The sequence below is a fragment of the Equus asinus genome, chromosome 2 (assembly GCF_041296235.1).
Source record: "Equus asinus isolate D_3611 breed Donkey chromosome 2, EquAss-T2T_v2, whole genome shotgun sequence".
NCBI lineage: Eukaryota > Metazoa > Chordata > Mammalia > Perissodactyla > Equidae > Equus > Equus asinus.
The window spans coordinates 79837784-79864758 of record NC_091791.1 but is presented as its reverse complement, the minus strand read 5'-3'; positions in this window follow the sequence as shown (position 1 = coordinate 79864758).

Genomic DNA, 26975 nt, shown 5'->3' with positions numbered 1-26975 from the left:
CTTTAAGAGTATAGCTCGGTGAGTTTTATTTGCACTCTGGTAAAGACCTGCCAATAAAGATAAAAACTATTTTGTGTATTTCAGAAAGTTCTCGTATGCCTACTTTCTAGTCAGTTCCCCTACTCTGTGCTCGGAGTTGTTATTGTTCTAATTTCTGTTCTTAGTTCTGTATGTTCCAGAACTTCATATATAGAGATTTCATAAGTATATGTCCTTTTGTATCTGGATTCTTTTTACTCAAAATAATGTTTCCAAGAGTCAGCCATATGGTTGGGAGCATCAACAGTTCGTTCTCTTTTATTGCTAAACCATACAACATTTGTTTTTGCGTTTAAATGTTAATGGGCATTTGCGTCATTTGCTCCTTGTGGACATTTTGAATAAATAAAACCTTGTTCATGTACAAGTATTATTGTGGGCATGTGTTTTAATTCCTCTTGGGTAAATCCTAGGAGTAGAATCAGTAGGTATGTACATGTTTCACTTACTATGAAACTGCCAAACTCTTTTCCAAAGTTTGTACTATTTCACTCTCCCAGTAGCAATATATGATAATTGCTTCACATTCTCCCTAACTCTTAGTATTGCTGGTCTTTTAGAATTTTAGTCACTCTCATGGAGGCTTGATAATATCTCATTGTGGTTTTTCATTTGCATTTTCCCAATGACTAATGATATTGAGGATCTTTTCAGTTGCTTATATTCAGACTTTCTCTTGTGAAATGTCTGTTCAAGTATTTTTTTAAATTTTTTTAACTTTTTTAAAATTGTGGCCATAATAGTTTATAACATCGTGAAATTTCAGTTGTACATTATTATTTGTCAGACACCATATAAACGTGCCCCTTCATCCCTTGTGCCCAACCCTCACTCCCCTCCCCCTGGTAACCACTAAACTGTTCTCTTTGTCCTTAAGTTTGTTTATCTTCCACAAACGAGTGAAATCATATGGTGTTTGCCTTTCTCTGTCTGGCTTATTTCACTTAACATAATACCTTCAAGGTCCATCCATGTCTTAGTGAATGGGACAATTTTGTCTTTTCTATCACTGAGTAGTATTCCATTGTAAATATATACAACATCTTCTTTATCCAATCACCAGTCAATGAGCACTTGGGTTGTTTCTACATCTTGGCTATTGTGAATAATGCTGCAGCGAACATAGGGGTGCACAAGTCTCTTTGTATTGTTGATTTCAAGTTCTGTGGATAAATACCCAATAGTGGAATAGATGGGTTATATGGTATTTCTATTTTTAAGTTTTTGAGAAATCTACACGCTGTTTTCCATAGTGTCTGCACCAGCTTGCATTCCCACTGGCAGCGTATGAGGGTCCCCTTTTCTCCACAACCTCTACATTTGTTATTTTTTGTCTTGGTGATTATCGCTATTCTAATGGGTGTAAGGTGACATCTAAGTGTAGTTTTGACTTGCATTTCCCTGATGTTTAGTGATGTCGAGCATCTTTTCATGTGCCTACTGGTCATCTGTATATCTTCTTTGGAAAAGTGTCTGCTCATATCCTTGGCCCACTTTTTGAATGAGTTGTTTGTTTTCTTGTAGTTTAGTTGTGTAAGTTCATTATATATTATGGAGATTGTTCAAATATTTGACTACTTATTAAATTGGATTGCATGTCTTCTTGTTTATTTGTAGGAGTTCCTGATAAATCCTGGACACAATGCACTTGTTAGATATACGTATTGCAAATATATCATTCCATTCTGTGGCTTGCTTTTTCGTTTTCTTAATTGTGTGTCTGAAGAGCTGAAGTTTTAAATTTTGATAAAAAGCCTTTTATGGTTAGTGCTTTTTCTATCCTATCTAAGAAATTTTTGTCTACTGGTGATCATAAAATTTCTCCTATGCTTTCTCCTAAAGGCTCTATAGTTTTACGTTTATTTTTTGGTTGATGATCAACCTCAAATTATTTTTAGTGCATGATAGGAGATGTGTCAAGTCTTAATTTTTCCTCTATGGTTATCAAGTTGTTCCCATGTCATTTGTTGAAAAAGCTATCATTTGCCCGTTGAAATACCTTGGCATCTTTGTCAGTATCCATCGATCACATACATGAGAATCTATTATTGAACTCATCTCTTTCATTGATGTACGCCTTATGTCAATCCGAATTCCAAATTACTGCTGCTCGTAGTGTAATTTACAAGTGAAAAAAGTCTTGAGACTATATTTAAAATTTCCAATCAAATCTAAGCATAATTGCCTCAGTGGTATAGAAAGCAGTACAAAGATGCGTCTGTAGTTTGAATCCCATAGGTGCATCGCAGATCCAGCAAATAATGGGAGGAAATAAGATTGCAAAAATAGTTAGAGGGTACGAGAGGCCAGAAGACAAAGAGGAAATACAAATCAGCCATCTCTTTCCTCTTCTAGCAAATCATTAGGGCCTATACAGTAATTTTCCCTCATAATGTGTAGTTATATTACAATGTTTACATGAACTTTTTGGTAGGGAAAATGTTTTGATTTACTATAGTAAAAAAACAGTGTGCTATCTCATATAAAGTTTGTGGAAATTAATAGAAGAAACTTTAACTAAATTGGAGTCAGGAAGGCCTATAGGGGGAGCTCTCATGCGCTAGCATACATCATCAATTACACCAAACAAGAAGAGACCAATACTTGAATCTTGGACAGGAAGTAAAAGTACTTTACTACTGAAGGAAGATTTCTCTCCCCCTCGGGCAACAGCCCAGCCAATGGGAAGCTGTTGCCACCCTGAACAGCTACTTTCACCCAAAGGATTTTTGTCTAGAACAGCACCTCCCTACTCCATGTTTTTCTCTATAAAAGCAGCTTCCCTCTTTTGTTTGCTGGATTTGCTATGGTTTGCCACAGCATGCACATCCTCAATTACAATTCTTTTGTTTATTCCCCAATAAACTCATTTTGAGATAAAATAACAGGCAAATTTGATTTTTAAGTTGACAGTTTCCATCATTTAAGGTTATATTCCTTATGACTAAAATGAGGAAGAGGCAGCTTGCTGAAGGATTGTTTGATGAAGATGTTCTCCAAAGTTGAATGACTGTAATTATCAAGTACCATGGGGTCCCAGTTTATGGAGACTAAGTGAATGTTTGAATGAGAATCATGAACCTTCCTCGCATTTCAGTTTCAAAATCTTACAAGTAAATGTCTTTGAAAAGTCATCCCTTAGGGAGTATTCATGTCCTTTTTCCAAGTGAATAAAGCTGAAAATTGAAAGGTTAAGAGATTGTCTCTGCAGTACATCAGTTGCTGCTTAGTTCTTTACTCAAGCACACAGGCTGTGGTGCCCTAATTCCCACTCTGGTGTCTACAGTTGCATGCTGTGTTCAGATGATAATAACTAAAGAAGCTGTGGGAAAGACATCTGATTGACTCCCATCACCTTGTAATCCGACTCAGAAGGGATGTCTGCCCCATGGAACAATTGGCAGCTTGTCAACAGTGTTTTACTGAAAAGATAATCTAAGATGATTTACAATACTGCATGCAGCAGCCTGAATAAAGACAGTACTGATAAGAGGACTACAGATAATGTAACTACCATGTGTCTCCTGAACCCTACACATTCAGTTTCATTTGTTTGTTTCAGTTGTTAAACCCCAACTAAATGCTTTGCTTTCCAGTTCTAGCCCAATTCTGCCATTTTAATTCCCCTGCACCCTCTTTTTAAATTAAAACTTTCAATTTTATTGAAGTATAATTTACACAAATAGCTGTAGCTATTTAAAATGTACAATTCAAAAGAGTTAATAGATGTATATACATCTCCCCTCACCCCCACCTTCGATGAAAAGTAATTTCATCACTTGCTAAAATTTCCTACAGCTCCTTGGGAGTCCATGCCTCTGTGAGTTGCAGTTTATTGTTTTGTCAGGTTTTGGTATCAGGATATGCTGGCCTCTTAAAATGAGTTCAGCTGTATTCTTTTCTCCTTTATTTTTTGAAAGAGTTTGTACATAATTGGTGGTGGTGTTTTTCCTGACTGTTTGATAGAATTTACTACTGATATCATTGGAGCACAGCATAACATTGTTTATAATATTCCTTATTATCCTTTTCATGATTGAAAGATCTTTGGTCATAACTCTTCCAATCCTGATATAGTGATTTCAGCTCTCTCTCTCTTCCTAATCAGTGCTGCTAGAGATTTATACATTTTGTTGCTCTTTTCAAAGAATCAGCTTTTGGCTTTAATTTTCTTTATTGTTCTCTGTTCCCTGTTTTGTTGATTTCTGCTTTTACCTTTATATTCCCTTTCTTCATATTATTTTGTTTGAAATAAATAAGCTCTTTTTCTCTAGCTACTTAAAACGTAACCTTAGGTCATTTGTTTTAGATCTTTCTCATTTTCAAATATAAATTTTTAAGTTACAAATTTCTTCGAAGCACTTACTTTGCTGCAAATTTTGATATGTTTTATTTTCATTGTTATTTAGTTCAAAGTATTATATAATTTTATATAATATTATATAATTATATAATTTTCCTTTTATATTTTGTCCTTGATTCATGGATTATTTACAAAAATGTTTGGAAATATTTTTGGTTTTGCTATATATCTTATTGTTATTGACATTTAATTTGATTCTGTTATGGTCAGAAAATATTCTTCATACAGACTTCAATTTCAGTCAAGCAGACTTGTTTTACGGCCTAGTGTATAGTCCACTGTGGTGAACACACTGTGTGCACTGTAAAGAATGTGTCTGTGTGTGTGCTTCAGTTGTTGGGTTGTAGAATATTAGTGCTCTACAAATATCAGTGAGCTTACTGAGGCCCAGGCATTCTTTTACCTGACTTCAATGCTATATAGAAGCATAAAGGAAGCAAAAATGCTTAACACATTTGCAAATATTATATAATAATAATAACATTCATAAAAATATACAACACTATGCTAACTTTCTCAGGGAAAAAATATTATATTTTGTTCTTGCGTTCAATTACCTCATTCTACAGATCTTCAGGCAGAGTTTTGCAAAAATATTGCAATTCATATTACAGTTAACACGGACTTCACAATTTGCTTCCCTCTCTTATGTTGACAAAGCCAAGTAGATGTTAATATCTTGAGGATTTTCAATAGTAAATGCTGGTAATATGCCACTTTGTATTTATTATTATTTTATTTGTTGATTTAGGTTTTGTTTTTAAACTGGAATAGAGAAATGGCTGTCTGATGAGATGTTAGATCTAGACTCATGGTTGATGGTGTATATCACAGGTACCTGCATTTTTGACGTATCTTATATAGCAAATGATGGAACATCATTCATTATCCAATGGATTATAACCTATTGCTATTATTCTTTTTAATGCTGAAATTCTTCTGAATCCAGCAGTGTTAGCCATTCATGATTAAGTAGCTAAGAACTAAAGATTTTCTCCTTTTTGCAATTACTGATTATAGCTTTTAGTTGTTTAACCCACCCATTCTTAACTGTGCTGTTTAGGCAATATGCTACCTGACTCCCACTAGGCTCCTATAGATAACATCTCCCTGGAGCCTGGGTCACCATGGTAATGGGTGGGTGAGCTGTTTTTCAGGAATTAGAACTCCTTGTCCACTTCAGGCCAGTTGAGACCACCAACTCATCAAGTGGGCACATGCAGATGTCCCGTAGGTGACATTTTGACATCAAGAGGCTAAAAACTCCACCCTCAGATCATGTTAATGCCAACATTTTGTGAACATGGGTCCTATGAAGAGGCATGAAGTCTGACTACGCTTGTGCAGATCATCAATTACCTGACCTCTCCTCACCTCCAATCACCTCTCTCTACATTTAAGACCACCTTTCCCCTATCCCATAAATATCCCTGAGTCCCTATTTTGGGGGAAGTGAATTTGAGGCTCGTTCTCTTGCTTCCTTGCATGGCTACCTTGTGAATAAACTCTCTCTCTGCTGCAGTCTCATCATCTTGGTGTTTGGCTTTCTGGGTGGTGGGCAAAAACAAACCAAGTTTGGTAACACTCCAAACTTTGCTTGTAGGTGTCCCTTTAGAATGGTCTCTGTGTGTTTTTGACATTTCCCTCTCCTCGTTGGAGCCTTCTTTGTTTGTCAGCAAAGAAAATGTCCCCTGCTCATCTTTTACTCTCTGAGCTATATCGTGGATTTAGACATTTCTCCAGAGAACTCTAGTTCCTTTTGTTGGAGCATGGCGTGGAGAGACCAAATTGAGGCATGTTCTATGCTCATTGCTAAGAGTGTGTGCACGTGTGTGTGGATGTGTGGGTGTATATACATATCTCTAACATACACACGTCTGTATATCTACCTCTAGCAATTTTCATCCAACACCACAGGGATCATTATGGCTTACCCCCTTTCCAAACTTGTAACTCCTTTCTCAACAGTGAGAAATCTCTTTCCTATTATCATTCTTGTATTTACTTATTTGAATAACTACCCTGTATACATCTGATATTTTCTTTGCTGTCACTATTGCCAGACTTTTACATTGACACCCTCTTCACTACATCTTCATTCCAACACTTCTTGTGGTGGTGTTCCACTTTTTCACCCACTCCATGAGCAGAATTTAGAGCTAAGAAACAGATCCACATATACATGGAAACTTTACCATATAACAAAGATGACATTCCAGACCAGAGAGAAAAGATGCAATGATTAATAAATGATACCGGACTTGTTAAGTAGTTCTCTACCCTCTAGTCATATAGATATTCTTCTATACTTCTGCTAAAAGTCACAAGGGTTTTTTCCACATATAAATCTTTAATCACATAAAATGTATCTATGTGCATAATGTGAAAAAAATTCATTTTTGCTTTGGTCACAAGTCACATACACACACAACAATCAAAGATTGAAAATTCAACTACCTTAAAATTAAAAAAACTGCTGCACATACAACATAAATATTGTGGAAATATAAAACCAAGCCATCTAACATCAGAAGATACTCTTGACTTTTATAACTAAGAGAGAGTTATAAATTAAAATATATTAAGAACTTTTGTACTTAAGTTATGGGGGAAAAGGCAACTAATAGAGAAATGGACAAAAACATGAGTAGGATTTGGCGGAGGAGTAAACACAAATGGGGAATAAACATATACAAATGTTCAACCTCACTATTAATTAGAGAAAATGTATATTGAGTCCACAGAGATATTATTCTAAATCCAATAGACCCAGCAAAAACATAAAAATCTGTCAAACCCAATTATCGGAGATAATATGCTTAATGGTGACTCTTATTTATTAATTTAAAAATGTAACAGTTAAAACCACGTTGAAAAACAATTTTCTTGTAAAGTTGAATATATCTTCCATTCATAGATATAATCTATAGAGAAACTCTTACACACACGCTCCAGATGATAATTTCAAGAATCTTCACATCATCACAACTCATTATAGCAAAAACAAGAAATACCTTGAATGTACATTAACAGAGTATTAAAGTTTTAAATAAATGAATTACAGTGTTTCCATATAATGGAAATATATTTAGTAATTAAAATATATAGCAGCAATATGCATCATAATGTATTAATCATAAACATAATTATGACTGAAAAAGCACTGCAGTGGTATACAGAGTACAATTCCTGTCATATAGCATTCAAAAGCATGTAAAACAAAATCTTAAATACTAGTTAACTCTTTATATGCATATATATACAAGTGCATATATGTACTAAATAATGCATACATTCTATATGAATATATAAAATTAACAATGTACTTACTATTTAGTTTTAGTATTATATATATGGTGTGTGTACATGTATAGATACATATACATACTTGCATTATAAACATAGTATGTATACATATATTGATATACATACACATGCAAGTATATAAACACATATGTAGATTTGTTAAATTTATAACAAAAAGTAATGGAATATGAGTGTAATACTCAGGATAGTGGTTTCCCCAGGAGGGAGGGGAGAAAGATGACATTAAGGAGGGCAATAAGCACATCAATGATAATAGTAATGATCTATTTCTTCACCTGGGTGGTAGCTACACAGTTCTTTATTCATTAATATTTTTATTGTATAGCAGTATGTGAATGTATGTTTATATTTCTATCTATATCTGTTCTTGTGTTAGTAGTAAATAATATTCTTTAAAATATATATATATTTTTTTTGGTGAGGAAGATTGTCCCTGAGCTGATATCTGTGCCAATCTTTCTCTATTTTGTATGTGGGATGCTGCCACAGCATGGCTTGATGAACAGTGCATAGGTCTGCACCCAGGATCTGAACCTGTGAACCCGGGGCCATCAAAGCAGAGCATGTGAACTTAACCACTACGCCACCAGGCCAGCCCCCTAAAATATTCTTAAAAATATTAAATGAGTACTTCAGCATCAAATAACTTTGGGGAAATGAATATTTGCCTAAATATTGATGATATAGGAATAAAAATAATAAAACTTCCTTCTAGATTTTAAGGTAAGAAGAAAATCAGTTGGAAGAAAATGCTTGTTTAAAAACATGTGAAGTGTCTGCTCCATAGCTGTCAAGGCTATCAAAACTTAAAATAACTCTATCCTAAATTAATTCACTGTCCAGACAAAGGTGACACACAGAGGTTTTGGGGAAAGGAAACAGAATTCTTCTAAGGGATCCTCTGATTAAAGGAAACACATTCTTGGGAATAATGCCCTTTTCATTGGCCTCCTTTGAGCCCAGCTTTGTGCCTGAGGTTCACAGGCTCTCGGCAGCAAGGCAGAGTTTCTCCTTTTACTCAATAGCATAATGGAATTCAGCTTGTTGACAAAATGTGAAAACATGTCGCAGATATTTTGGCCGCCTTAATTTAGAAGGGATTGGGAATAATAGATGTGCAGACTTCTCTGCTTTCTTTTGCCCATTGAATTGACACTCTATTTAGTCAACGAGCTCACCATCTCTATAATGACAACCTGGGGCAATTATATTTTCACTCTGAGTTGAATAGATCCAAGGACATTGATCATCTGTTTCATCTAATCCCAAACCCATATGCATTCATCTAGTAAAATTTATTGGGCAGCCATTGTCTTTCAGACATGAATTAAAGCCCGCACTTCAGCATCCTCTTCTTTGTATAGTAATTGCCCATTTAGGGGCTGGCCCGGTGGCATAGTGGTTAAGTTCATCAAGCTCATCAAGCCATGCTGTGGCAGTGTCCCACATACAAAATAGAGGAAGATTGGCACAGATGTTACTTCAGGGACAATCTTCCTCACAAAAAAAAAGGAAAGAAAAAAAAATTACCCATTTTTCCAGCTTCTCTGCTTAGGATCAGAGCAACGGGAAAAGTACACCTAGATTTTCTTCAGTTTGTGCTTTCTTAGGGCGTAAATAAATAACACTTTCACTTTTCCTTCCAGGTAAGAAACAAGTTAAAAAAAATAGGAGAGTTGGAAAGAAAGTGATCAAGCAGTAGCCTTACTAGTAACAACGTACTTATTATTAATAGCCATATCAAGGAATGTGGCTTAGACTGAAGCCAAATGGTTTTTCCAGTGTACTCCCATGATCCCCAGCTGAATTTACGGCACACAATCAGAGGACTGACCCTCACAGGCCTGCCCCTGCCGCAAGGGATTACTCCACAGCAGAGCACAGAGCAGCCTGGACGCTCTCAACTGGCAGGTCAGATCTGAAATGGACAAAACGCTGGGGAAGATAAAGTGAGTGTTCCCTGCTTCTTCAGCCTATACAGGCAAACCAGGGAGAGAAGCTGGGAGCATTCCTCCCAATGTCTTATGCTTGGCATGTTAGTTTGCTAGGGCTGCCACAAAAAATTATCACAAACTTGATAGCTTAACATGACAGATATTTCAGAGGGTGTACTACCTATACTTTTTTCTAGGAGTTTTATGGTTTCAAGCCTTACGTTCAAGTCTTAAATCGATTTTGACAATTCTTGTGTATGGTGTAAGATAACGGTTGATTTTCATTCTTTTGCACATGGCTGTCTAGTTTTCCCAACACCATTTATTGAGGAGACATTCCTTTCTCCACTGTATGTTTTTGGCTCATTTGTCAAAGATTAGCTGTCCATAGATGTGTGGTTTTATTTCCGGGCTTTCAATTCTGTTCCATTGATCTGTGTGGCTGTTTATGTGCCAGTACAATGCTGTTTTGATTACTATAGCTTTGTAATATATTTTGAAGTCAAGGATTGTGATATCTCCAGCTTTTCTCTTTTTTCCCAGGATTGTTTTGACTATTCAGCGTCTTTTGTTCTTCCACATAAATTTTAGTATTCTTCATTCTACTTCTATAAAGAATGTCATTGCGATTCTAATTGGGATTGCATTGAATTTGTAGATTGCTTTAGATAAACATTTTAACTATGTTTATTCTTCCAATCCATCCACATAGAATATCTTTCCATTTCTTTGTCTTCTTTGATTTCTTTCAATAATGTCTTACAGTTTTCATTGTATAGGTCTTTCACCTCCTGGGTTAAATTTATTCCTAGATATTTTATTCTTTTTGATGGGATTGTACATGGGGTTGTATTCTTGACTTCTCTTTCTGCTAGTTTGTTCTTAGTGTATAGAAATGCAACTAATTTTCATATGTTGATTTTGTACCCTGCAACTTTGCTGTAGTTGCTGACTATTTCTAATAGTTTTCTGGTGGATTCTTTAGGGTTTTCTACATATAGAATCATGTTGTCTGCAGTGAGTTTTACTTCTTCCTTTCCTATTTGGATCCTTTTTGTTTATTTTTCTTGCCTAATTACTCTGGCTAAAACTTCCAGTACCATGTTGAATAAGAGTGGCAAGAGTGGGCACCCTTGTCTTGTTCCTGTTCTCAGAGGAATGGCTTTCAGTTTTACACTACACGGTGAAGTATGATGTTGGCTGTGGGTTTGTCATCTATGGCCTTCATTATGTTGAGGTATTTTTCCTCTATACCCATATTAGTGAAAGTTTTTATTATAAATGGATGTTTGATCTTGTCAAATGCTTTTTCTGCATCTATTGAGATGATCATGTGGTTTTTATTCCTCATTTTGTTAATGAGGTGTATCACATTGATTGATTTGCAGGTGTTGAACCATGCCTGCATCTCTGGAATAAACCCCATTTGGTTATGGTATATGATCCTTTTAATGTTTTGTTGTATTTGATTTGCTAATAGTTTGTTGAAGATTTTTGCATCTATGTTCATTAGTGATATCAGCCTATAGTTTTCCTTTTTTGTGTCATCCTTGTCTGGTTTTGGTATCATGGTAATGTTGGCCTCATAGAGTGAGTTAGGAAGCTTCTCATCCTCTTCAATATTTCAGAATAGTTTGAGAAGGATAGGTATTAAATCTTCTTTGAATGTTTGGTAGAACTCACCAGAGAAGCCATCTGGTCCTGGACTTTTGTTTTTGGGAGGGTTTTGATTACTGGTTCAATCTCTTTACTCATCTATTCAGATTCTCTCTTTCTTCTTGATTCAGTTTTGGGAGGTTGTCTGATTCTAAGAATTTATCCATTTCTTCTAGGATATCCAATTTGTTGGCATATAGCTTTTTATAATATTCTTTTACAATGCTTTGTATTTTTGTGTAAATTTTTTTTGTAATTTCTCCTCTTTAATTTCTGACTTTATTTATTTGAGTCTTTTCTCTTTTTTTCTTAGTGAGTTTTGCTAAGGGTTTGTCAATTTTGTTAATCTTCTCAAAGAACCAGCTCTTACTTTCATTGATCCTTTCTACTGTTTTTTTAGTCTCTCTTTGACATAGGTCTTAGCAGTATCTTTTTGACTACCATGTCTAATCAGGCTGGGGAAGCAAAAGAAAAAATAAATAAATGAGACAATAAGCTTATGCAAGACTAAGGACTGAAAAGCTTCTGCAAGACTAAAGATTAAAAAGCTTCTGCAAGGCAAAGGAAACCATGAACAAAACGAAAAAACAACCCAGCAACTGTAAGAAAATATTTTCAACCATACATCTGAAAAGGGGTTACTTGTCAAAATATATAAAGAACTCATACAATTCAACAACAGAAAAACAAACAACCCAATCAGGAAATGGGCAGAGGATATTAATAGACATTTTTCCAAAGAAGATATACAGTTGGCCAACAGGCACATGAAAAGATGTTCAACATCACTAATTATTAGGGAAATGCAAATAAAAAACTACAAGGAAATTTCACCTTACACCAGTCAGAATGGCTATAATTAACAAGACAAGAAATAACAAATGTTGGAGAGGTTGTAGAGAAAAGGGAACCCTTATACACTGCTGGTGGGAATGCAAACTGGTGCAACCACTATGGAAAACAGTATGGCGATTTCTCAAAAAATTAAAAATAGAAATAACATATGATCCCGCCATCTCACTACTGGAAATTTATCCAAAGAACATGAAAGCAACAATTCAAAGAGATATACACAACCCTATGTTGATTGCAGCATTATTTGCAATAGTCAAGATATGGAAGCAACCCAAGTGCCCATCAACAGATGAATGGATAAAGATGTGGTATATATATATAATGGAATACTACTCAGCCATAAAAAAGACAAAATTATGCCATTTATGACAACATGGATGGACCTTGAGGTATTGCGCTAAGTGAAATAAACCAGAGAAAGACAAGCACTATATGATTGCACTCACATGTGAAATATAAACAAACACATAAATAAGGAGAACAGATTATTGGTTACTAGAGAAGAAGTGGGGGCCAAAATGGGTAAAGGGCCACATATATGTAGTGATGGATAAAAACTAGACTTTTGGTGGTGAACATGATGCAATCTATACAGAAACTGATATATAATAATGTACACCTGAAATTTACACAATGTTAGAACCTAATATGATTCAATAAAAATTTTTTAAAAAGCAGATATTTATTCTCTCAAATTTCTGGAGGCCAGAAGTTCAAAATCAAGTAGTTGGCAGGATGTCACTCACGAAGTGTCTAGGGGAAAATCCTTCCTTGCATCTTCCCACTTCTGATGGTTTTAGACCCTCCTTGGCTTGGGGCTGCATGATTCCAATCTCTATCTCTGTTTTCACATGGCCTTTTCCTCTGTGTCTGGCCTCTCTACTCTTTTAAGGACAACCAACATTGGATTTAGGGCCCACCCTAAACCCAGGAGGATCTCATTTGGAGATCTTTCCCTTAATTATGTTTTCAAAGACCCTTTTTCCAAATAAAGTCACAATTGCAGGTTCCAGATGGACATAAGTTTGTTTTCTGGAGAGCAGGGGACATAATTCAATCCTGTATACTTGGGAATTAGAGACTGCTTTCTACAGAAACACAAAGAATAAGGAATGAGTATTTCACGTGGATGGGACAATCAAGCCCTGGTGACTGAGGACAGAGTTAACTTTTTTCCTTTTCTCCGTGGGCATTCTTACAGGGTCTCCCTACCTTTAATACTTCTTCCAGGGAGAGAAGAACTGGGTCAAAATAGCCAACAGAATAAAGCAATTGTTTGGATGTTGTCGTTCGGAGAGAGGGAGGAGCAGAGTGTTGCCTGCATTTCTGGCTTGGGCGATGGAGTTCACCAGGCCAGAGCAGGCTGTGGAAGGTGCACCATTGCTAGGGCTTTGTGTGTTAACCGGCACGATTTAGTGATGGCATTCATGAACCTACAAATTGAAAAAGAAAATTAATTATAAAACAAACAATTTTCGTTCTGCTAAATAATTGAAACTTCAATTCTGAGTGAAAAAACAATACTGGATAGGTGTAGCCTTTCTCTAAGCTAGTGGTTCTAAGCTGGGGGTGGATTTACCTGCAGGGGGCAGTTAGCAATGTTTGGAGACACTTTTGGTTGTCACAACTGGGGAGAGGATGCTAAGGCATCTGGTGGGTAGATTGTCAAACTTTTAAATGAGACTATTCAGGAAAACATTACCAGGCCAGGAATCCACTAAACATCCTACAATGCATGAGGCAGCTCCCCTCAATGGAGTATCATTGGCTCCAATATGGCATTAGTGCCAAGGTTGAGAAATCCTCTTCTAAGCTGTGCTGTGAAACACATATTTCACCATGACAATAGCTAAATCTTACATAGAGTCTCCAGTTTCTTCAAGGATAACTTCATTCACTCGCTGACTTATAAACTGAATACTTACTATCTAATATGGTTCCAGATACTATTCTGGGGGCATCAGTGAACAAGGGAGACCAAAAGTTGCCCTGGCTGGAACAACATAGGACATATGTATGCTAATACACACACATATATGCTAATATGCACACGCAAGCACATATTCTTGCACACGTTTGTACACTTAATTTTCCAGTTTCCATCTGCGGCTGCTTAGCTGTTCTCATCTCCTTTTTCTTCTGTAATACATGTAAAAGATGAGATTCACATGTGCATACACTTGTGTAGGTCAATCTAAACTATAAGACCTTTTGCTTCCAGAAATGGAGTAAATGCTGAGGTGCCAGTTTGCAGCATGGCGGCTCTCCATGATTGAGAAGACCTTTTACAGAGACACAACCCTGAGACCAGTTTAATGAAAGAAACCTTTTAATTTGTAACCTGAATATTTTATTAATTATGACAAATTTAGCCTGATAGATCTTGAAAATGAGCACAGTACATCAACAAGTCCCCAAACTATGACTGAGAACTGCTGGGTTAAAGCACAAACTTCTCAAATCCTTTCAAGTCAAGTTTAAGCAGCCGCGCAGCAGAAGACAAGGCCAACGCTGGACGCCGAATCACAGGGCTGGTCTTCGCTAGGTTGTAGTTGGGACTCTTTGTGAAGCTACTTTAAATGCTGAAAACAAACAAGCAAACAAAACTACCTGGCAATATATGCCCCATTGAGGTAATTTAATGTCGTGAGTCTTCTTCCCTGTGCTCAACCCTATGAAAATCTCAATCTTGCAAAATTTGGAGTCACTAATCTCAATTTCTTTTCCACATCTTTTATTGGGCATAGTGTATGGCTGGGTGAAGTCTTTATTTCTTAGAATTTACTCTTCTCATATTTTTTCTTGCAAACAACTTTTTCTCTCCCATTTTTGTCCTCCCTTAGCCATTAAACTCCATTTTCCTAAAATCATAAATGTCACCTTCAAAGACAAAATATAGGATTTGTCAACAAGTGCATTGTAAAAGTTAGATGATTATGTACTATGTTTAACCCAGGCATGGTTATCCCTGGGTTATCTGCTAGCTAAACTCCCCAGACAGTGTCGGAAACTGACCGGGAAAGCTTGCAACTTTTGTTGTTCCTATAAATTTTTCTTCACATTTCAATTTATGTTGAAATAATGTGGGAATACCTTTTGTAATGTAGTGATTGGTGACTCTTACTGCCAAATAAAAGAAACTGAGGATGGATAAAGAGTCACAGAAGTGGAGATGATTGGATTAAATCTAATCTAAATAATTTCTAATATTCTCATAAATCTAACTCAAGTAGACATTTTACTGTACTTTATATTTTATTTGAACTAGTTTGTACATATATATACACACAAATTATTTCTGAGTTTACAGCTACCCACTTAACTTAGGCCATATTACACAATGCTCACTTGTGCTTGCCTGCAATCTCTTCAGAAGCGTTATTTTCTGAGGAACAGTTACTGCCATGTGTAATTCACAAAAGAGATGTATACAGATTTGTTTGATAGGTAAAAATATTTAAATATGCAAATGATTACTACAATCACATTTATAGTTATAATATAAACCACATCCTGACCAAGAAGAAAGGATGAAACAAATAACTGACAACTTCACTGGAGAAATTTTTAATGAGAATATGAGGGAAAACATTACCAGATATATGGAACTCTATGAAACAACAATTATAGATACATGAGTATTTTTATTATATGATAAACCAACTTGTTATATATAAATAATAGATATGATTTTAAATTCTAAATCTGGTGCCTGGATTCTTCAGAAAAAGGGCAGTTTTGGTGGTTGTGTATGTCTTTCACTTTGTCTTGGTTTTAATTGTAACTTAAGCAGTTATTTACAGATTCCTCTCCATTACCTTATGTTTATATTTTCAATTCTTCCAATGGTTTTTCACACTGGGATATCCACTTGACATCTTCAGTTCTCTGCAATTAGAAAGTGTCTATAATTATAAATAAGTATTTTTCTCATCATAAATATAATACAACATTCGACTTGGGACTCAGTATAATTTTTTCCCTACTGCACAGAAAATGTTTTGCTTTATAATTTCTCTTTGATGCAAACCAATATTGCATTTCTTATAACACATTTATTTTAAACAAAATATTTAAAAAAAGAGCCTCAGTAAAATTATCCCCCTACTTATAGTTTATGTTCATCATTCAAACATACAATTGTTCAGATCATGTTGTTTGACAAGGTCATTATCATAAATGATATATACACACACATTAACTTGTTTTTTCGCTAACTACAAAGGAAGAAAATAGTGTTTTATTTGTTTCTGGTATTGATATATAATTGACATGTAACAGTTTAATTCTAAATATACAGATTGAAACCTAAAGTTGTAATTGCTTACTAAATTGTGTGTTTGTGGGTGTGTTTGTGTGTGTGCGTGTGTGTGCACCCAAGAGCACATGGGGTGTGGGGGAACGTGATTAATCAATGAGAGAATGCAGCTGGCGTGTGTTCTTCACATCAAGAGGAAAAGAAGAAATTGTTCCTGTAAAGTGAGACAATTTAAGCCAAAAAGTAAGTTGGAGCCCTGTAGGTTTGGGGAATTCCTTTGAAAGATTTTGTTTCTAATATCTTCATCAAAACTGATTTAAAGCAATTAAAACAGACAGCAAGTATTGTGTAGTTTGTTGTCTATCAGAATTCAAAACAAAGGAAAATTAGGAAAATTTAATAAACATAAAATAGAATGAGAAAAGGAACCCAATTATGAGAATGAGCACTCTCTAACATCAGCAAGTAATACTGGGATAATTGAATAATTCTAAAGAGTATCAGTGGCAAATTTTAAATAGCAAATCATTTAATGGCACTGCAGAATGATTGGAAAATAAAGAGAAATTGAGAAGAGAGTTATTTGAATGTTTACAAAACTATAAAGTTAACTTCTGGGAAAGAGAATCCACAAGAATGTAAAAATAGAGACTTTCCGCTTCAGTGAATATGAACAGCAAAAACACAATAACTAAGGGCCGGTTTATTCTGGTCACTAAGGCCACTAGCTGGTTAATCTCCATCTAATACATTGATTTCCATTTCGTTTTGCTTTGCTTCCTTGAGGTCCTGGTCCTGCTTTTTCACTTTCTTCCCTTCACCAAAGGTATGTAAAACAACTTATCTTGCGTTCCCTATGATTCTGGTCTACTTTCAAACTTTTTCCTATTTTCCTTTTATATATCAAATTCCATATGCTTATGGAAGTATGCTGCCTTATATTTCCATGTATTTTCTCATATATTTTAGCTCTTCATTAAATATGTAAATAGTTAATGAGAGCCAATTATGTATAACATAATTATTCTATTTTACATTTGCTTTTTCTAAGTTAAAGTATCAAAATATTTCCTTACCTTCCCCAGAAATTGTATTCCTTGTTGCTTTTTTTTGGTGAAAAAAATTTAAGTTTCTCATGTGCACGTTCAATGATTAAATTACATTTTAAATAAAGCCTTTGAGGGCTTTCAATATAAACTATGGATTTGTTCACAGCTAAAGAAAAATAGATCTTTGATATCATAAAGGGATCAGCAAGCACAATGGGACACGTTGCACCATCCAATCAAGAACCGCAATTACAACACGCCCTGGGTCCCTCTGCACGCCCGGATCTCAGCCTCGTTCCCATAAGATCAGGGCAATTCTGACTGCTTTCAATTCATGGCCCTCACACACTTGGTTAGCGCATAAATAATTTTGTTGTATTTGTCAACCTGAATCTTTGTTCTTCATCATTAAAGTCCAACATTAATTATGGACTAGTTATTAAAAAAAAGTTAAGGACGCCAAATTCTCAGTAGACTTTTTATGAAATATTCTATTAAAATAATTTCAAGCTAAAGTCACGCCACTGTCTCATGGACAGCTGAAATTCAATGTGCTGTCAGTGATTCTAATCATAAACATCAAAATATAGTTTCTTAACTTTTTTCTAATGGTCCTCTGTAAATACCCTAATCTTCATATTGGCAAACTATATTAATATAGAGCATTAATCTCATTCAAACCAAGTAATTGAAATGCAATTTTACATGATTATTCTCCTTCATTATGAACTTGCGCTTGAATACAAATAATACTACTTTGGTACTTTCTCCTTCCATCTTGCTTTATTCTATGACTGGCTTGTTCTCCTTCTTAAAGTACAAAGAACTTCACCTAAGGTCAAAATATATCTTCACCAGGTTCCCAAGAGACCTTAGGTTCTCTATAGTACTTCTTTCTGGATCATGAGCTTGACATTTGCCTTTCTCCTTAAGGATCTGTCATGGTGGAACTTTCCACAGTATATCAGATTTTAGATCTTCCTACAGACTCCCTCATGATCCACTCTCATCAAGCTACTGTGATCACTCTGACATTTCATCTTCTATATAATACTCACCATTACTTCTTCTGAATAAACTTGTTTTACTTCTTATAGTATCCTTTGGTAATATTTATCTATGATACAAAGTTACAACAATGTGTTTGTGTGTGTGTGTGTGTGTCTGCGTGTTTGGTTCAGTCTTCAGTTGAATGTATCAAAATAATTCCTCTAAGTGTTTTAGACACTTTTTTAAGTGGATTACCTGGAACCACTTATCATTTTATTGAAGTAATTTTATTTAATGATTAGATTTTCTAACCTCAGTGCTGCCAGACTAAAGAAGGTTTATTCATTTTTCATCACAATTACATAATGGAATCCTATGGAATCCTGGTTTATTATATAATAAAATATTATAAAGACAGAGAAACATGTGTATGTTATTATATAGTTATCCAAGTTTATCTATGCATCTATCCTTCCATCCATCTATCCATTAATCAAAGCAATCATTGAAGTTACCAATATCCAATAGGTATTTATTGAGCACTTATCCTATGAAAGGTAGCTTACAAAGTTCTGGAGATAAAAACCATGAATACGATTTGCTATTTACCTTCAAAAATTCAGCCATATACTGAGTTTTATAAGCCAAGGAATTTGGACTTCTCCTGTTACAATGAGCTACCTTTGGAACTTTGAACAGAATTGTGATGTGATCACATTTTCTTTTTAGGAAGCGAGGAGCAGATAGACTGAATGGAGGAGACATTTGTAGCAAGCTGGAAGGTTCAGAGACAATGTCAGTAAGAAATGTAGAAAACAGAGACTATTCTAGGTATTTTAATCAAGAAGGGAATTCATAGAGGGGAGTAGGGGCTTACAATACAGTTGGAAAGATTAAAGGGGCTTGTTCTAGGCTGGGCTACTGGGACTGACTTTTAAAGTAACAGAACTTTAAGGGAGCTACTATCCCATATTTTGGTTCCTTGCTTGCCAGCAGCAATAGCTAAGTGCTAATAGTAAGAACTGTTGCCTCCGCCTCTCTTCTGCCTTCCTAAGGTCGTGTGAGTGCTTCTAGCTTGGCTGAGCCTCTTGGGATTCCACATCCCTGGCTTCAAGGGAGGAAGAGGAAATGTACTTTCAGCTTGCTAAATTCTTCAGTCAGATTTCTAAAAGAAAAGTTGAAACTGAGTCAGCCCATTAAGTCTATTCAGCACAGGGTCGCTCTAAATAGTATAGGAGGGAGATGACAAGTGCGCCACTTAACATAGTATTAGTAGAGATGAAGAGGAAAGAGTAGATTAGTGTAATGTAACTTAGCAAGAGACTTCTTAGAGGGAAGAAAATAAAAGGGGCTGAGGATGACTTTGAGTTTCTTGTCTGGGTGGGAAGCCATAGCTGAAATAGGGAACGCATAAAATGGGAGGACAGTAGACTAGGAGTTGTCTAATTGGAAAATATTTTAATGAGATGAAAAGATAATTGACTGATTAGTTGTCTATTGCTGTATAACATATCACCCCAAAACTTCATGACTTAAAATTACACACTGTTCTTATCTCCAGGTTTCTGTGACTCAGGAATCCAGGCACTACTTAGGTGGGTCCTTTCTTCCACAGTCCCTCACACGTCTACAATCCAGGTATCACGACCTGGTTTATGTAATCTTATCTCAAGGCTCTACTGCGGAAGGATCCACTTCCAAAGTTACTCATGTGACTTTTGTCAAGATTAAATTCTTGGAAAGTCACTGAACTGAGTGCCTCCACCCCTTTCATTGAACTTGTTCCATACATCCGTCATGCTGTTAGATTCTCTTGTCACAGTCTATATTCCTTCCTGAGATTCTGCAATGTCTTAATGGTTTTTTAAAATTTGCTTACATTAGGATTCATTCTTTGTGCTTTAATGGGTTTTGATAAATGTGTGATGTCATTTATCCCCCATTTCAGTATCACACAGAACAGTTTTACTGCCCTAAAAATTCCCTGTGCTTCACCATTTCATCTGTCTCTCCTTTCCCCAAATCTCTAGCTCCACTAATCATTTTATTATCTATAGTTTTGCCTTTCACGAATTTCACATAATTGCAATCATAGCAGAGGTAGTCTTTTTAAGCTGGTATCTTTAACTTAGCAATATGAATTTAAAATCCCTCCATGTCTTTTTGTGGCTTGATAACTCCTTCCTCCTTATCACTGAATAATAGTACATCGCATGGATGCACTATAGTTTGTTTATCCATTTACTTACTGAAGGATATCTTGGTTACCTCGAGATTTTGACAATTATGAATAGAGCTGCTATAAACACTTGCATGCAGATTTTGTGCTTCAACATCAATTGAGTATATTCCTAGGAGTACAGTTGATGGATTTTATAGCAAGACTAGATGAATCTTTGTAAGAAACTTGCAAATTGTCTTCCAAAGTGGCTGCATCATTTTGCATTCCCCCTAGCAGTGAGTGAGAGTTCCTGCTGTCTTGTATTCTCACCAGCATTAGGTAATGTCAGTGTTTTTGAATTTTAGAAATTCTTATAGGTGAGTAATGGTATCTCATTGTAGCTTTAATTTGAATTGCCCTGATGACAAAGAACATTAAGTATCATTTCATTTGCTCATTTGCCATTTGTTTATCTTCTTTGGTAAAGTATCTGTTCAGATTTTTGGTCATTTTTTACTTGGATTCTTTATTGTCTTATTGTTGAGTTTTAAGTGTTCTTCGTATGTTCTGAATATAAGTTCTTCATCAGATATGTGTTTTACAAATGTTTTCTCCCCATCTGAGGCTTGTCCCTTGATACTTTTAACAGTATCTTTTACAGAGGAGATACACTTCATTTTAATAAAATCTAAGTTATCAATTTTTTTCTTTCATGGATTATGCTCTTGCTGTTGTATCTAAAAACTCATTGCCAATTCCATGCTCATGTAGATTTTCCCCTGTTTTCATCTAGAAGTTTGATGGTTTTGTAATTTACATTTAGATGTATGACCAATTTTGAGTTAATTTTTGTGAAAAATGCAAAGTCTATGTCTAGATTGGTTTTTTTGCACAGGAATGTCCAATTGTTCCTGTACCATTTCTCATTTGTCAAATGTCAGTTGAACATATTTATGTGAGTCTATTTTTAGCTTATTTGATCCATTAATTTTTGTATTTTCCCCTTAGTGCTTTGACAAAGAACTCAAATCAATGATAAAGAGAAGTGATGAGAGTTGGAATCCTTGCCTAGCTTCCAATCACAGTTCACTCACTTTTCCTTCTGCAGTTTCTAATCTGGTGTTATTCTTTCTAATGAATTCTTTATTTCCATAATTGGATAATTTTTATATTTAGATATTCCATTTGGTTTATTTTTGTGTATCTTCCATTTCTGTCTCATTATGTGAATACTATCTTTTACATTCTTTCTCAGACACAACATATTTATGTGCTCTTTTTCTTTTCTTAAATTTTGGCACCTGAGCTAACATCTGTTGCCAATCTTGTTTTTTCTTTTCTTCTTCTTCTTCCCAAAGCCCCCAGTACATAGTTGTGTATTCTAGTTGTAGGTCCTTCTAGTTGTGGCATGTGGGACGCCGCCTCAACATGGCCTGATGAGCAGTGCTAGGTCCGCACCCAGGATCCAAACCGGTGAAACCCTGGGCTGCCAAAGTGGAGCGCACGAACTTAACCACTCAGCCACGGGGCCAGCCCCCTATATGTGCTCTTTGAACGGCCTTCTATGTTCATTTCTGTGATTCTGTTGACTATTTTTTTTCCTGATTATGGGTCTCCTTTTCTTATTTGTATGTCTAGCATTTTATAATTCAACAACAGACATTACAAATTTTGCCTCATTGAGTACTAGATTTTATTGTAGTCCTTTAGAGTATTTACCTTTTTGTTGTCAATAGTTAAGTTACTTGCAGATTTTTTCCATGCTTTTAAGCTATCTTATGGTGAGTCGAGAATAGGCTAAGTTAGTCCTATTTCTAAGGCATGGCCATTATGGTGTTTCTACTATAGGTCCCACACAACCACTACATTTTCGTTACTCTGGTTGGAGGGAATTCAGATGACTCTTGGCCCTCTGCAAGCTGTGAGAATTATTAATCTTGTGCCTTATAGATAATTATTCTTCCCTCAGAAATTTTTGTTGCCTGGCTGCATAGATTTCCATTCTATGCATGCACACATTTGTGGGCAGCCAGTGACTCAAGGAGACACCATGCCAATTTCTAATCCAAAAATCCTAGATATCTTGTCTTCTCTGAACTCAGTTGTTTGTATCTCCAACTCATCAGGGACGCGGGGCTTTGTTTTCCACTGCAATGCAGCAATTGTCTCATTTGAAAGTATTAGCAAGGGCAGGGCCTTCTTCATCTGCTTTTGTTCTCTTAATCCTCATAGTCTTGTGATACATATTATCCAATGTTTGAAAGTAGTCTTTTATTAATATTTTTTAGTTTTCTAGTTGTTTCCAGTGGGAGAGTGATTTTTGTATCTTATTGCTCTTTCATGGCTTGAACTGGAAACTGCCCTGAACACATCCTTTGAATCTCCTTCCAATACTGGAAACATTTTTCACATTACAACTGTCAGAATTTGAAACCACAGCTTATTTCTTATTTGTCAAAGCCATTTCACAGGTATGAGACTTACACTCTATCAATAAAGATTTGGAAAAACAATGTGAGAAGATCCATGTTCAATGAAATACATTTTCTGGATAAATTTAGCAGAAGCTTCTGGGTTTTGGGTGCAGTGGTGTCAGAGTTTCTGAGTAGCTTCAGAGCTGTCTACCATTATCAGCAGCAACGGAGCTTTCACTGGAGTGATCTCATCTCAAAAATGTAATTAATATAGGATTCGCGGTGCTGCTGAAAGCAATAATTTTAAAAATTGCACAGCATACAGTAAACTATCAATAGTTGGTGACTTTTATTGCATAATTAATAGAGTCATGGTGTTTATGAAAATAGACTGTAATCATCAAGAAAAAACTAAGTTTTGTTTTGTCTGTACTAATTGCCATTCTTCGTTTCTCCCTGACTCTTTTCTTTTCTCTGCCTTTCCTTTCTTCCTCCTTTCGTTCTCCCTGTAATGAATGCTATGGGCTGGCTTCTGTTCCTGTCCCTGCTTATGACCTGTGAACTTAATTAAACTTTGCAAATTTAACATGGATTCTGACTGTAGGGGGATCTTTTCCTTGCTATACTAATTTCCCTAAAGACAAGCAATACAAAAATTCACCTGAGGATATACGTGGATAGAAACAGTTCCTCAGATGTAGCAACTTGATACCTCCACCGTCCCTCAAAGAGGCCATCTTACACTGTGTAAGCTTCTGCAGCCTTCCCTGAGTGCCTACTCTGCCTTGTTAACTACCGAAATCACTAGTGTTCTGTATTTATCTATACTCTTTTAGATTGGGGAAAGATAGGGCAGACGTATCAGCATTAAATGATATTCTTGCTGCGCCACAATTACGTACGAATATATGTATTCTATTTTCTAATATTCATAGGATCTCCTTGACGTTTCACTGTGGCTAACAGTTCTGATAAAGATCTATCAAACTTTATCTTCTTTAGTCTCCTTCAGGACATTAGGAGAGGTTGACTTTCTACATTAAAGGTAGCTTATTTTGTCGGAAATTTAATGATATTTCTTTACTTAATTGAATTTAGGATTGATGAATAAATTCATCCATGTGTGTATTTATTTCATGCACTCATAATCTATCTACAGAGTTATAATATAAGGAATAATAAAAGACACGAAGCATTGCCATCATATTCATGAGCAGTTCTATTTTGGCTTAAAAATGAGTTTTGTCTCATTCTACGGGGAGTTCCAAATCTCTTTCTTCCTCTAAACTTTCTGTCAAAATATTTTTACCCCACATTTCAGCACTGGATCAAGGACTGTAGCATCCAACCTCTCTTTCTTGAGCCCTGATGCAAAAGTTCTCTAGACCTGCCTTATGAATTTTAGCATGGTTATGACATGTTTTGAATGAAATTGATTCAGCATCTCTTTTCCTTTGGAAAGGTTTGATATCATCTCTGTCTGGATGGAGATAGACAGATAGACACATAGCTACAGATGTAGATATTAGATACACACCACATGTATTCAAATATATACAAATACACATGTGTATGATTTACATGTCTATTTATCTATAGGATTCGGCTCTTCCTAAGATAAAGTATATCAAGTTAGACAAAAACTATTCATTCATAAAAAGCATTTATTTAGTGTTACCTATCACAAAATGATAGCATTGCTCTAAGTGAATTAATTCACCCTAACACAACCATTTTGGTATTTCAAAAATCGTATTATTCTCCTGAGTATTTAACCTGTTTTAACTTAATAAAAAAATCCGACATGTAAAGACATAAATAGACAATACGTGTGATTTATATAAAATAATCTTATTCTATTTAAAACATTTCTACTGTTAGGAGACTGAAGAACATTTGTACAGAATTGACTTTATAACGTTTCATGTCCTAATCAATTTCCCTTTTGTTTTTTTTCCTTCTTTCTTCTTCTTTTTTTCTTTTCTTTTATTTTTTTCTGCTTTATCTCCCCAAACCCCCCCGTACACAGTTGTATATCTTAGTTGCCTGTCCTTCTAGTTGTGGGATGTGGGACGCCGCCTCAACATGGCCTGACGAGCAGTGCCATGTCCGCGCCCAGGATCCAAACCCTGGGCCGCTGCTGCGGAGCACGTGAACTTAACCACTTGGCCACGGAACCGGCCTCTCCCTTTTGTTTTTGTAAATTGAAATGAGCCTCAGAACAATCTACAATCAGCAGTTTATTATTTATTCTCATATTGATGCTTTCTCCCCAAATTTAAATCCTCTTCTTTTGCTAATCTGTGGTTTTCCACTAATTATTTGCTTTTTACCCAGAATGCATAATGTAGTAAGAGAATATATACTCAGAATGATAACTATGCACTATCAGGAATTCTGATAGAAAATATATATCCATTTTGATCTAGTGGAGTATGAGTTGCAGTTAAAATGGAATGGATTTTAAAATTGGAAATAGTGTTAAAAGAAAAGGCAACACATTGGATCCTAGAATGAAAGCATGGATAAGAAGACCTACAGGAACTCAAATGTCAAAAGATGATGATTAATATTTAGAATCCAGATAACCATACTATTAACTAAAACAAAATTTATTTATAATTTTATTGAATAAAAATAGCAAATGAATAAATCATCAAAAGGAGATTCTTTTTACAATAAATCCTTGATGTTCCTGAAGTGAAGAAACATTGATTCCAACTACCAAATCCTCAAAGGACATTATTTTCTCATTTCAGTATTTCATGCTATATTATTTTCAATAATTTACTCATGTAAACATCAGTTTTTTAATTTCTTAAATGGGAATAATAATATGCATGCAGCAGGGTTTTCAAATGGTATAACTAAGAAAATATATATGTATTCCTTAGCACGCTGCCTGGTATACTAGTCAAATCATGGTATAACTTCTTCTACCCAATAGCTAGAGTGAGCACCCTTGTGAACAATAAGACTCTTGTTTTATATATTATCTCCCCTTCCCTCCTCTCTCTCTCCCTCGTTCCTTCTTTCCCTCCCTCCTTTCCTTCTTTTTTCCTTTCTTTCTTCTTATAATGGATATTTATTCAGTAATTACATCTTCCCTGATGTTTCCAAGGCACTGACACCAATATAACAAATAATGCACCACAGATTTTGCCAGCAAGAATAGACAATCCACTGGACTATAAACTAACCTCTGCCCCCACCCCCATTTACTTGGGGATAAGGAAAAACACATTCTGGGGCCAGCCTCATGACCTAGTGGTTAAGTTCAGCGTCCTCACTTCAGCAGCCAGAGTTCAGCTCCCAGGCATGGAACTACACCACTCGTCTGCAGCCATGCTGTGGCAGCGACCCACATACAAAATAGAGGAAGATTGGCACAAGATGTTAGCTCAGGGTGAATTTTCCTCAGCAAAAATAATAATAATAATAATAATTCTGAGAGCTGAAGAGTTGAACAGACACATATTGGATGAGATTAGCTATTTGCAGCTGTCACCTCAAAAGGAAAAAATAATTAAGGTTAAAATGAGAAAGAAGAGGAATTTGATAAATCTGAGTACTTGACTAAATAGCAAATAAAGCTATAGCCTAAATCATGATTCTTATTCAACAGCCAATTACTATAGACCAAATGTTTGTGTCTCACCAAAAGTCATGTGTTGAAACCTAATTCCCATGTGATGGTATTCAGAGATGGGGCCTTTGGAAAGTGATTGGGTCGTGAGGGCAGAGCCCTCATGGATAAAATTGTGCCCTTAGAAAGAGACCTCAGCAAGCTCCCTCACCCCTTCCACCACACCAGGACACGCCGAGAGAAGACTGTTTGTGAAGCAGCTTCCAGTGGACGCCGAATCTGCCAGCGCCTTGGTGGTGGACTTAGCCTCCAGAGCCATGAGGAATAAACTTCTGCTGTTTAT